The 13,251-nt window shown below is 37.8% G+C and overlaps 1 pseudogene; it reads right to left on the reverse strand.

The window, feature by feature from the left end:
• Window positions 1-2,471: 2,471 nt before the first annotated feature.
• Window positions 2,472-11,077, reverse strand: LOC115693067 (protein ACCELERATED CELL DEATH 6-like; annotated as a pseudogene).
• Window positions 11,078-13,251: the final 2,174 nt, after the last annotated feature.

Below are 13,251 nucleotides of genomic sequence, written 5' to 3' on the forward strand. Positions count from 1 at the left end.
CCGCCAAACGACGAATTATCGTGACAAACAAGACAAAATCAGCATTATCCGAATTACTGTCAGCAATAGTTGCAACATCATCAGCAGAATCAACTCTAATTCTCTTACCCTTGTCGTTTTTCAGCTTAAGGCAATCCCTTCTAATATGCCCCCTCTTGCCACAACTCCAACAGATAATACAACCAGTCATAGATTGACTTCGTCTATTCGAGTTCATACTACTCCTACTAACACGTGTATCAGTTCTTCCTCTATTTTTACCTACTAAAGCAGCAGATACATGTTCGCCAGATTCTCTTCTACGGATGTCCTCACTCAGAATTAAATCTCGAACACCATCAAACGTCAAACTTGTTGACCCAGAGGAATTACTAACAGCAGTAACAGTAGTATTCCAACTATCAGGCAATGAGGATAATAGAATCAAAGCACGTACCTCATCTTCAAAGTCAATATCAACTGAACTCAATTGACTAACGATCACATTGAATTCATTAACATGATCAGCAACTGACACACCTTCGCTCATCTTCAAGTTAAACAGACGTCGCATCAAATAGACTTTGTTGATCGCAGAAGGCTTCTTGTACATGTCCGACAGGGCTTTCATCAAACCCGCAGTGGTTGTCTCTTTCACGATATTAAACGCGACATTACGAGCCAACGTCAGCCGAATAACAGCCAACGCTCGTCTATCCAGCAATTCCCAATCAGCTTGCTTTATCGTCTCTGGCTTCTCCTCGGACAAGGGCAAGTGCAGTTTCATCTGATATAGATTAACCTTAATTTGCATCTTCCAGAAACCAAAATCCTTCCCATCAAATCTGTCGATTCTCACTTTTCCTTCTTCTGCCGCCATCGATTCGCTTCAACTTAAGCAAGCCTAGCTCTGATACCAATTGTTGCGGAAGCTAAGCGATCGAACAATAAAATTGGCAGAATAAGACAATAAATCGGACAACAGATTTACGTGGTTCGGTCGTAGTGACTTATGTCCACGGGGAGAGCAGCACGAAATTCCACTATAGATCAAGCGATATAACGGAGATTACAATCACAATCGAGTCACTCAAACACTCTCGGTGTTTTTCAAGCCCCAATTACACCCAATAACGCACGCAGTGTTTAGCCCAACAATTCCTCACGAAATAATCTCTCAATCTCACGAAGGAATTACACACAAATCTTAACACAAGATTTACGCTTGAACACTAATTATTCTTGGATGTAATTCACGAACAAAATCACGAACCCACAAACAAGCACTCACTTGCAGAGCGGCGCTTCAAGAAGTCTTCGCTTCTGCACAAATCTTCGTAGACCAAGCACTCGCACACTGCGGCGCTTCAAGACTTCGTTTCGCTCCCTCTACGACGTGCACCCTCGAGTATATATATAAGTCACCGCCAAGGGATGTGGATAATTGTCTCCGTCAAAGAAGTCAACACCGAATTTGGATAAGGAAACAAGTCTAGCCGAACTTTCCTATTTCGTTGCCTTAGCTGACTCTAGAAGAAATTTTATTTCCTTCTTTGTTTGACATGTGTTGATCCCAGTCAAAGTCCAATATTTCTAGTTTGAGAACAGAGACTCCAACGGGCGTTAGGAAACTAAATTTCAGACATTTCCTTTTTGCTCGATTTCAGATGTCCGCAAAATATTAATTCGGAATATTCAAATTTTCGCTTTTGGCTTAAACTCGAGACATATTTTCAACAGAATCCTCACATCGCTCCAAAGCCAAATTAAGAAGTCGATTCATTGCTCGTATATATGCACGAAAGACTTGGTCTATAAGCACTCGTCAAGTTCATTCGAGTTCCACCATGTGGAAGTTCCTTATGGTTTGTTTGGGAAATAGAGAAGTGGGGAAATGAAAGGGGCGTAAAGAGTGGGCTAAAAAATTGAATTTCTATGATGAGTGAAGCGAAATATCAAAAAAAAAAAATTCCGGTTTTCTTTGCCAAAAGCTCGGTTTAGAGAAATAGTTGATGAGAATCATTTTCATGTGCGTGCCTAAGATGCTGTGACTCAAGAGTGTCACAAATTGGACTGGTAAATCGTCCATGGCAGCTCTGGACGCGCGATTTCATAAATACCGTGAGCTCCATTTAGTTGACATAGCATGTCGCAGGATGCATGTATCACCATGAAATTTCATGGAATGTCTTAAACTATTAGACGACAACGTAATTTAACTCAAATACTTAATATTCCTTTTCAAGCATAGACTGGACTTTGCTCTAAGACTAAAATAGGAGAATATTTAAAAGAGGAGGCAAACAGGGCCTCGAAAGGTTTGAACTTAGAATTTGCAGTTATGATATAATGTGAAAATTGGTGGAACTACATCAAAGTATTTAAAGTTTAAGCTATTTGACGAAAACTGGGTTTTATTCAAATACTCTGACAATCACCATTAAAATAACACAACAATAAAGCAACTGTAGAATGAACGAAATACACCAAGGTGAATATACATGTTTATTTATTCAAATCATAGATAATATCGAACAATCAACTGAAATTAGTGACTGGGAGGATGTGGCGCGTCCCCACATTCTGTAGTGGCGGAGTCGTCAGTCATTTGAGCACCAGAACCATCCGAAGGCTGACTAGCCGAGGTCCCGCTGATTTTTTTATCGTCTTCCAAGTCATCCAAAAGGTACGTTTGAACTCCCCAGAAATAAATGTAAGCGAGAATGAGCCAGTATATCAGACGACGGATAGGACGATGATCACTCCGAAGTAAGGTAGGGTACTCTATCAATGTAGCACCTGAGATAATGAGGAGGAAAACGAGTCCCAAATAAAATATAGTGTGAGCAAGCCAAGGGAGTTTGCCAACTGTCAAGGTGACACCAGTCAAGAAAGCAATGGACATTGCCGGGAGCGCAATTATTAGCGGTAATACTGAGTGCCGGACTGCAGCAATCGCAACTTCAACGTCGTGTTGCTGCGCATAGATGAGGTTGATGACCGTGGTCATTGAGCAGAACATTGAGACGGTGTTGCAAATTGCGAAGGCCTGGAACAATCTCTTGTCCAGCATAGTAGCCATGCCCCGGTCATCTTTAAAGGCCGTGTCCGAGCCATTAAATCCTCCAGGGACTGCAAAACCAGCTGCGAAAGTCACGGTGGCCACAAGCGTTGCCACCAGCAGACGAGCATTAATCAAATCCTTCACGTGTTTCGGGTTTACCTTCTTTTTACGCAAGGAAAATATTGAAAACGCTTCATCTCGAGCTTCCGGCCTAAGTAAGAGTAAGGATCCGCTTATAGCTGGACCTTTCCCAATTGTCGAGGATGACAATACCATTAATGTCAATTGCTGAGATCGGGAGCACGTAAGAAGGAAAAGAAAGAACAAATCGTTACCATATCGATAACGGGAAATAACTCTAGAGTAATCATTTAAGGAGAAACTCTTACTTCTAAAGATGCAGTGTCAGCTCTTTTTAAAGAATTAACACTAGAGTACAAGTTCTTTTTAGATGAAAAAAAAGAAGAGGCATGAATTAAATGTATCTGGTTTGTCGTTGTAATAGGTTGACTTTATCATAATGTTATGAGATCATGCCATATATAGAGTGATCAAAATTTGCCACATTGACCCCTGGCTTTTTGAAAAAAAAAGAGGGAAAATTTTTCCAAAAAATCCTAAACCTATTGCACTTTTACCAATTCACTCATTAACCCTTTAATTTGTCCAATTGAGTCATAAACATTTTCACGTTTTGCCAATTGAGTTCATTCGGCCAATTTTGCGGAGAAATTGCTGATGTGGCAGTTTAGTCAGCACCTGCCGTCCTACGTGGTATGACTGGCGCTGACATAGACAACTTTTAATAATATTTAAACATTTTTTCAAATTTTTTATTTTTCCTTTTTCTTTTATTTGTTTTTATTTTTTGGTTCAAAGGGTTGGCGACGTCAACTGGCCACTGGGCAAGGGCCGGCAACCCCCGCTGGCCCATGGTTGAGGGCGAGGATCACGGCCCTCACTGGATCTAGCAAGGGCTCACGAGCCCTCGCCAAATATGGCGAGGCAAGGGCGTGGCGGTCCTCATTGGCCACAACGAGGGTGGGCAAGGGCCATGATGGCCTCCCTATGGCCTGCGAGGACTCGCAATGCCCTCGCTAACCTCAATGAGGGGCCACGACCCTTGCCCAGGGGCTGATGGGGGTCGCCGGCCCTCAGTCAGTGGTTGGCGGAGGTCACCGGCCTTTACTTGATGGCCACTGGCCTCGCTAGCCCTTTGAACCAAAAAAGACAAAAAAAAGAAAAAGAAAGAAAAGAAAAGTATAAAAAATTCAAAAAAAATTAAAAAATTAAAAAATTATTAAAAAAGTATCCACGACGGCGCCAGTCATGTCACGTAGGACGGTTGGCATCCACATTAGCGATTTTCGGCCAAAATTGGCGGATGGACTCAATTAGCAAATTTTGAAAAGATTTATGACTCAATTGGCAAACTTAAAAGGTCTAGGATAGAATTAGTAAAAGTACAATAGGTTTAGGAATTTTTGGACAATCCTCCCAGACCATAAAATAAATAAATAATGCAACACAACCCCCAGCTTCTATAGATGACCGTATTTATAGGCTCAATTAATCAAGATATATGACAATTTATCTATACATTTGTCGGAGATATTTAACTTGTTTCTACCCGCGGACATATTCATTGCCATAGGCTTTAACTCCCTCCCATTAAGACGAAATTAGATATTTGCTGAACATTAATCCTGGATAAATCTCGGCTATTCTAGAAATTTGATCAATGCTTCAACAACGCTATTGACTTGGAGGCAAAATGATTTGAATATGAGATATGCACTTAACTAAGATATTAGTCTATGAAAATTTCGAGTAAGTTGATAAATAAATTAGTGACCATGTTGCTTACCTTCCGTAACGTAGGCTCCTTTCTAAAGCGATCTAGAGCAATGTCAAAAGCAGTCAAGCATTCGTGGTTGATATGGCCAGGAAGAAATCTTTCATCCATCACAAGAGGAATCAAAGCGGCAGGTTGTGAATACATCGCTGCCAGGTGTGAAGCTGTATTTCCAGCACGATCTACATCATTTATCAGCTTCCTCAGTTCTGGATGTCTGAGCATATATCTCACTGCTGAAGTTCTTCCATATTTTGCTGCGACATGAAGAACGGTTTGTCCTCGCCCGTTCCACCACCGTGGTACCCGAAGCAGCTTCTTGATTAGTTCAACATAACCCATCTTGCTCGCAATATGAATGGGTAGATCCCAATTCATGTCCGGTTGTACAGCCAAATGTACAGTTTTTGGTCCTAAGAGTTCAAATACTCGGGGCATATTCATGTAAGCTGCTAAATGGAATACATTACCACCTCTGGAGTCGGCCATTTCAAATAGCTTCCCATTTTTCGCGAGTATTTGGGCGGCTAAATCTGGAATCAGGAGCTCCAAATTAGGGACCACATCCGCATAAATAGTTTAGGGTGGTTGGGGCTTGGTTGGTCTCGATATATTTAAACCCATTTTGGAATAAGGATATCTTCAATGTAACCTTAATCGCTACTAGGATTGATAGTTGCCGATGTTGGATAACATTGCAATACTGAAACTAGTAGTGACAATTTTGATTGAATAGGAAAGCCTTGATCTTGCTCAATTTATGGCTTTTCTCCGTTTTAATTTTCATTGCATTATTCTTACTTGATCTAGACCGTTGATGACATGACATATCCCATATCATTTAGTAAGGTTTTCTGAGTAAACCTTTAATACATGTAGCATTACTCCCTCATTTATACACAGACATACATGACTTGTGAGAATTTTGTATTTCTGAAATTATCCCTGTATTACACCTACAGCTACCCACTTAACACTATTTTTATACATAGGCATCCAAGTAAACGCATCCTTATTGGAGAATTAGGACAGATTTATTGAAATGCTAAAGGTCCTACATAGTTTGGGACGTATTTGATGATTTATAATTGGGAAATCTGATATCCGAATCTAGTATGTATTGATTACTAAATGCTCTTACTTCCTTGATATTTCTTAGGCTATTTAATTAGTAAGGATGTATATTCTAACTCTACTAGGATTTGAGATGGTTTTAAAATTATCTTGATAGGTACATCTGAAACTCGAATATAATAAATCATTTACCAAATTAAACTTACTAGTTACAAAACTAAAGATACAATTTTGTGAAGGGTGGGGCTATTACACTCTCATTTTGGATGGAACCACACCTTTGTATTTGAAGTGACAACAACATTCTTATGCTATCAATAGTCAATAAAGTAATAATCAATATTACTGACCATAACCATGTTTCTTTCTCCTCCCCCCTCTCTCTTATAGTAGTCACTTTTACTGGCCATGGCTTGTGTCGGTGGCCGGTGAGGGGTGACCTTGCCACTAGCGAGGGTCGGCCACTGGCACAGGCCATGGAAAAAAAGAGAAAAGAAGAAAAGAAATAAATTAAAAAAAAAACTATTAAAAATGTTTATGTCAGTGTCAATCGTGCCATATAGGATGGTCGGCATCCATGTCAGCAATTTATGACCTAAATTAGTCGGATGGACTGAATTAGTATCAATGCAAAAATGTTTATGACTAAATCGGTCCAATTGAAAAGTTTCAGACTAAATCAATACCGGTGCGACAGGTTTAAGACTTTTTTGGTACTTTTCTCCATAATTGTACATAATTCCATTGTTTATAAGAGATCTGACTGAATAGTTTTATCAGGAAAATAATAATGTAACACTGAGGCTTTGCCTCCTTTTAATTAAATTGATGTTGGTATGAAAGTTAATTTCATTCAAATAATATTTAGGAACAAAAAGGGGAACCAAATTTGAATGCCCAAATTTGTGTATAATGTAATATATATATATATATATATATCATAATTTTATAACAGTATAATGCATTTATACTAATATTCGTTTTATAAAAGGTCAAAGCACAGCCTCAATCTTCATTGCAATCGAATAAATAAGTCATCAGGTTTCTGTGAAATAATTTTGTAGTTAAAAATTAAAATCGGTCCATCATGTTTTCAAATTAGGGTTAATACCAAAAAAAACCTCAAACTGGTACATTTATAATAAATTTACCCCAAACTACTTTTTTTACTACAAAAAATCCTAAACTGGTACACTTGCAATAAATTTATCCAGAACTAATTGTTTTTTTTTGGTAAGGACTCATAACTAATTTTTTGATAATGAAAAATCCTAAATTGATACACATTTGACAAATTTACCCCAAACTAATTTTTTAACCACCAAAAACCCCAAACTGGTACACTTGTGACAAATTTACCCTCCGTTAGCTTCCGTCAAATTTTATCATTAAATTTGTTGACGTGGATGACACATGGTGACGTGGTATGGTGACGTGGCAAGTCTATGTGGAAATCCATAAGGTAAATACCACAAACAATCCCAAATTGGTTTGCTAATGAAGGATAAATTTGTCATAGGATTACCAGTTTGGGATTTTTGGTGGTCAAAAAATTAGTTTTGGATAAAATTTTCAAATGTGTAACATCTTGGAATTTTTCGTGGTCAAAAAATTAATTTAGAGTAAATTTGTTACAAATATATCAATTTAAAATTTTTCATGATATTAACCCTTCAAATTAAAGGCACCGTCCTCTTCTCATGTTCCTTCACTATTTCCCCTTGATACAACTTACCTTTCATACGAAGAAATGTAAAAAGATAAAATTGGTTTATATATTTTAATTTTAAGAAACCTGATGAGTAAGTCATCCGGTGCTCTGCAAAGCGCACTCTGGCTGTAGTGTGTACGTTACTGACAATGAGAGTACGGATTGTCACCGGCCCATTCTCCTTGGTAAAATGGTTGGTGTTTGTAAATTTAAGCTGATCTTATATGTTCAAATGTGTGATAATTTGTTCACTAAAAGAATTATATGGCTGGTTAGGAGCGGCCAATGAGTATCCAACTACTTTAGCAAGCGGGGTTCGGTATTTTAATTGAAAACCCGTAACAGATTTGGGTAAGGGTAGAAAGTTGCCGCATGGATTTGGAACGAGGTTAATCTACAAAAATATATTTCCATTAAATAAATTTAGGTACTTACCATAGCGTGCTCTCATGATGGCACCTTGAATGGGTGGCAAGCCTTGTATCCTCGATGGATCGAGCTGAAGCGAAAATAAAACGTCATGTATGGCGGGGTCTTTGGAATTGACTGCGGCCAAGTACAGGGGAGATGACTGAAACTCGTTCTTCCAGTACACGGTCTCCAAATCTTCGTTCAACAGATGGCCCACCCCGTCGACGTGACCATTAAGCACGGCCTCGTGCAAAGCGGTGTTTCCTCGTTTGTTCTTCATCCTCAGGATCTTCTTCTTGTCCTCCATGTTGGGGAGGTCTCTTGTCCGACGAATCAAAATCGCAGCAGCTCTAGATCTCTTAGCCCCTGTCGCCAAGTGGAGGGGGGTATCTCCATTGTCATTTTGGGCGGCTATGAGATGGACAGGGACATAATGAAGCAGGAGCCTCAAGATGTCGTCCTTGCCGGCGAGTGCTGCAAGGTGGAGCAGTGAATTGCCAGATGGCGACAGGCAATTGAAACTGGCAGACAGATCGGTTTGACCGGCAAGCTTTTCGATCTCGGAAACGAACTCTTCGACATCGGCCGTGAACATGATATGTTCAAGTCTGTGAGCAGCTGCATACACTTCTGCTGGATCTTGTCGCTCCGCGTTTCGCGCAGCAGCCAATGCATTATTGATTCTCTCCCGTTGACTCCTCCAGGTTTCTTCTTCATTCAAAGAATCCATTTCATCCTCTAGCTTTTCCTTGAACGCTCCTCCTTCATCCTTCTTTACCTCCTCCTTGATCGAGTTGTTCGTGCCAACGTTCTCCTCTTCTATACATATCTCTACCTCCATCGAGCCTAGGCGGTGCAAGTAATGTAGTTATTACAAGAGAACAGGGATTGCGTAAGGAGACGTTATATCATTGAAATGTTAAATTGTAGATTAATCTAATTATTTTTTTTTCAATTATTAATCTAATAGAAGTCCGACCAAATTGCATATGCCATCATAGCAAATAGTTTCGAGTTTAAAATTGTTGTGTAAGATCGCGAAAGCATGAATAAATACAAAACGATTTCCTGCAAGAATATAAATGCAAGAAATTAATAAGACTCCACAGATTGGCGTGGCGGTTTGGCCGAGTGTAGGCCAGATCTAAACTTAAGTATGGAAATATTAAAACATATCAAATTTTCAAAATAATGCATAGTGATTCTACAAAATTTTGCTGATCGATTGGAGTTAAATCCTATATATTAATATACATATATAAATATATGAACAACTATAATTTATTTATATGCATACTTTGATAAAATAAAGAAAAGGGTCCGTCATATCAACTTTCGATGATCCAACTAACTCTTGACAAATTTCTACAATTTGAAGATAGCCCATTGTAAGAGAGACTGTAATAAGGTTGTGGATTGGGTAGTCAAAGCCCACCGCAACAAAATCTTGTCCTCTAATTGGGTGTCTTATCCCCCTCTTAGCCGTTTGGGGTTGTTTTGTTCTTAAGCTAATATTTTGTACCGTCAAACTACTACTTAACGAGATTCTAAGCAGTGCCTTTTCGAAGAAAAAAAAACTCATTCTGTGTTGACATCAAGCTATCCATTAATTGTCCATTCCCCGTTGATCCCGACGCATTACGTCTCCAAAGCCGCCCATATATTATCCTCTCTTCCTTTTATCTCTGGCCAATGCATGATTGGATTTTAAAAAAAGTGATGACAATTATCATTTTGACTATTCGACACCCAAACAGTCATATAATTACGCCATTTACAAGACAACATCTTGCTCATTAAGGAGGTCCGATCGTTAAAAGCCAATTGAGTAACTATCATTATTTGAAAGAAAAGTTGTGGGTGAAAAGAAGGATTAATATCACGAAAAAACTACAAACTGGTATATTTATGATAAATTTACTCCAAACTAATTTTTTGACCGCCAAAAACCTTAAACTGATACATTTATGACAAATTTAACCTTCCTTATTTTTCGATAAATTGAATTAATACCATGAAAAATTACAAACTGGTACACCAATGACAAACGGAGGGTAAAACCCCAAATTGGTACACCCGTTAATTGCCACATGTCATCCAACTCAGAAATTTGACGGTAAAATTTAACGGAAACTAACGGAGAGTAAACTTGTCACAGATGCACCAGTTTGGAGTTTTTTATAGTCAAAAAATTAGTTTTGGGTAAATTTGTCATAAGTGTACCGGTTTGAGGTTTTTTGTGGTATTAACACTAAAAAGAAATCCTTACCAAAAAAAAAACACTAAAAAGAAATCACGAGTTACCCGAGTTTCAAGTTATTTATTAGTAATTTATTAGCATTTCTATGAAATTACTAATTTTTTTTATAATATGCAAATCATCACTTTTACAGACTTTTAGAATTTTATCTGTGAACATGTAAGGTTTTCTCGTTTGGGTGGACTGCAAATTCAAATTATGCTCACAACAAAATTCAGATGACTAGATTTTTTAGGGCAATCTAGAAGCTGTGGTTAGGCAGAATTAGCAGTAACTAAATGCAGTCAAAATTAGCTAATCCAAAGAAGTAGAAGTTCACAAAAAGAATGTTTATCAAGCTAAATGTAATTGCAAAAAGAATATGTGATTGCGAGCAGGCAATTTGAATACTTGAATGTGCATGCATAGTTGAGTAAGCACCAAATTTATAATATTCGAGGATCTCAAAAGAGATCAATCCCAGAAGACAAGAAAACCATTGCCAAAGCCCAGATCTAACAGAAGATGGTACACACGAAGAACATCAAAGAACAGACGCAATGAGTCAAGAGATCAAAGAAACAAAACCTGAAGACAAAAGAAGGGCCGGACTTGAGAAGAAAAATATGGTGTTGGGAGTGGAGGACGATGCTGATGCCGATTCTCCGGAGCGGAAAGTCCGATAGTTAAAGGGGCTTGAAGTGGGTATCCCTATTTCGCTGACACTGATTGGAGTGAGGTAAACAAAGATGGGTTGCTCCTTGTCATCAAACTGTAGGGTAAAGCTACTTTAGGTGCATAATGGCTGGTGACACTCAATTATTTTTGGACAAATATCACAAAAAAACCTTAAAGTATGTCAATTATGATACAAATACATGAAACTTTTTTTTTTTGTCATAAAAAATCTCAAACTTGACCATTATGACACAAATACCAAAAAAAAAAAATTTTGTGTCACGAAAAAATCCAAACTTATATATGCGTGACATATATACCATTTTCAATAGTATATATTTAATGTTTGGGGTATTTGTGTTACAATTGATAAATTTAAGGTTAAAGATATTTTTGTCACAATAGATATAATTTGAGGTTTTTTTATAATGTTAATTTATTATTTTTTTGGTCTTTACAGCTGGTGAAGAAAGATGGGTTGCTCCTTGTCATCAAACTGTACGATAAAGCTACTTCAGGTGCTTAGTGGCTTGTCACATTCCATTTTTTTTTTGCCTTTACAGCTACTGAAGAGTGAGCAGCAGAAAGAGAAAGAGAAAGAGAAAGAGGATGTGTTTGATCCAATAAAAGCTTATTATCGCTTGAAAAAGATTTTCATAAAATTCAATTTCAGTCAAAATAAATCATTTTTTGTGTGTGATTGTTTGTGCCAAATCAAGTTAAGAAAAGTTATGTTTATGGTGTTTGATGAATAGCTGTGTCCACTAAAATGCATTAACATAGTCTAATTTAACGAATACAAATTAGCAAGAAATCAGGGAAAATGATTTCTTTCTAACCATAAGCGGAAGCCATTTTTCCCTAATATGAACTTATTGTTTTCAATCCATAGAAAACACTTTCTATAAACCGACTAATTATCCTTCATCTAAATATCAGAAAATCGAAAAATAATTTTCCTAAACAGTTGTCCCCTCAAACGAATAGACTTTGGTTTATCTCTAAAAACTTTGTGATTGTTTGTTTCTTGAAAAAGCAAAAGCTGAAAAAGCTTGCTTAAGTGCTGATTGTGAGATGCCCTAAAGATTCTGCCACATAATAAGTCGATATTCTCCTTCACAAATATTAATATCCCCAAATTGTTAACTTAGATGCTGTCTTTTTTGTCGACCCCTTGTCACACGTCAATTTACTAAGGAGGTCGTCATGTTTTGATTTTTTACAAGCAATGTCAACATTAATCTCGGGTCAAAGAGGTGAATTAACAAAACTGTGATGGTAGAATCACACTTTGCTCGCACATAATGCACGTAGCCAAATACAAAGACGTTATTAAATACAGTCAACCTCACGTGATATTTATTCCATTCAAAAGACATTCTAGGTGTATATGCTTCCGATTCATGAGGTAATTGTCGATTTCTTTTTAACGGATCAAATTGAAGATGACTTTATGTCAGCGAGGAAGATGGGATTGATGTGCAGATGGAATGTGGAAATTTAAGGATGTCGGCCAGAGGATCACGTTCATTCAATGAACGTCTGATTTATCAATCTGAAGAAGACTAGGAAGAGACCTAAGAGGCTGAGACATAGACCAGGGTCGCTTGCAATTGAGAAAAGACCTGGCACGTGTGGGAGATGGCCAAATACTTTTCCAGTTTTTATCATCAGGCCCAAAATTGTCTATCCCAAAGTTTGAAGTTTCTCCATCTCACAATTAGTTCTTGAGCAAGCCTTTTCCCCTCTTCAGTCCAAATGATTGTCGAAATCAATTCCGTTTTGGTCTGTGGTGTTTCATTTGATGATAAATTCTTGAGGCTATCTTGTTAACAGATGCTCTAAGAAATTTCAATTGTGGCCAATTCATTCATTTACCCCAACTTTAACAAGATGGATAACATTACAAAGAACCTCATTTGACCGATTCCAACTGGTAATACTCCCGCTAGTTCTTCTAAAATTTGACTTGTTGACCCTTTTTTGAGTGAACTCCGGGGTCTCAAGTACCAAGTATCATCATACATTTGGCCTTTAAGGGGATTTTTTTAACCTAGGAAGAGTGAAAAAGCAAAAGTTGTCTGTCTGAATTGACATAGTATGTTCATTTGATCTATTGAATCGAAACTACATTCATGCAAGTGAAATATCATAATAATGCTAGATCTTAATTCAGCGATTAGCCAATAAATTATATTCATCAAAGGAGCGAAAGAGATAGGTTCATCCATATATTGGAA

The sequence above is a fragment of the Syzygium oleosum genome, unplaced genomic scaffold (genome assembly GCF_021117445.2).
Source record: "Syzygium oleosum isolate NSW1041296 unplaced genomic scaffold, Sole_v2.1 Sole_v2.49, whole genome shotgun sequence".
In the NCBI taxonomy this organism is placed as follows: Eukaryota; Viridiplantae; Streptophyta; class Magnoliopsida; order Myrtales; family Myrtaceae; genus Syzygium; species Syzygium oleosum.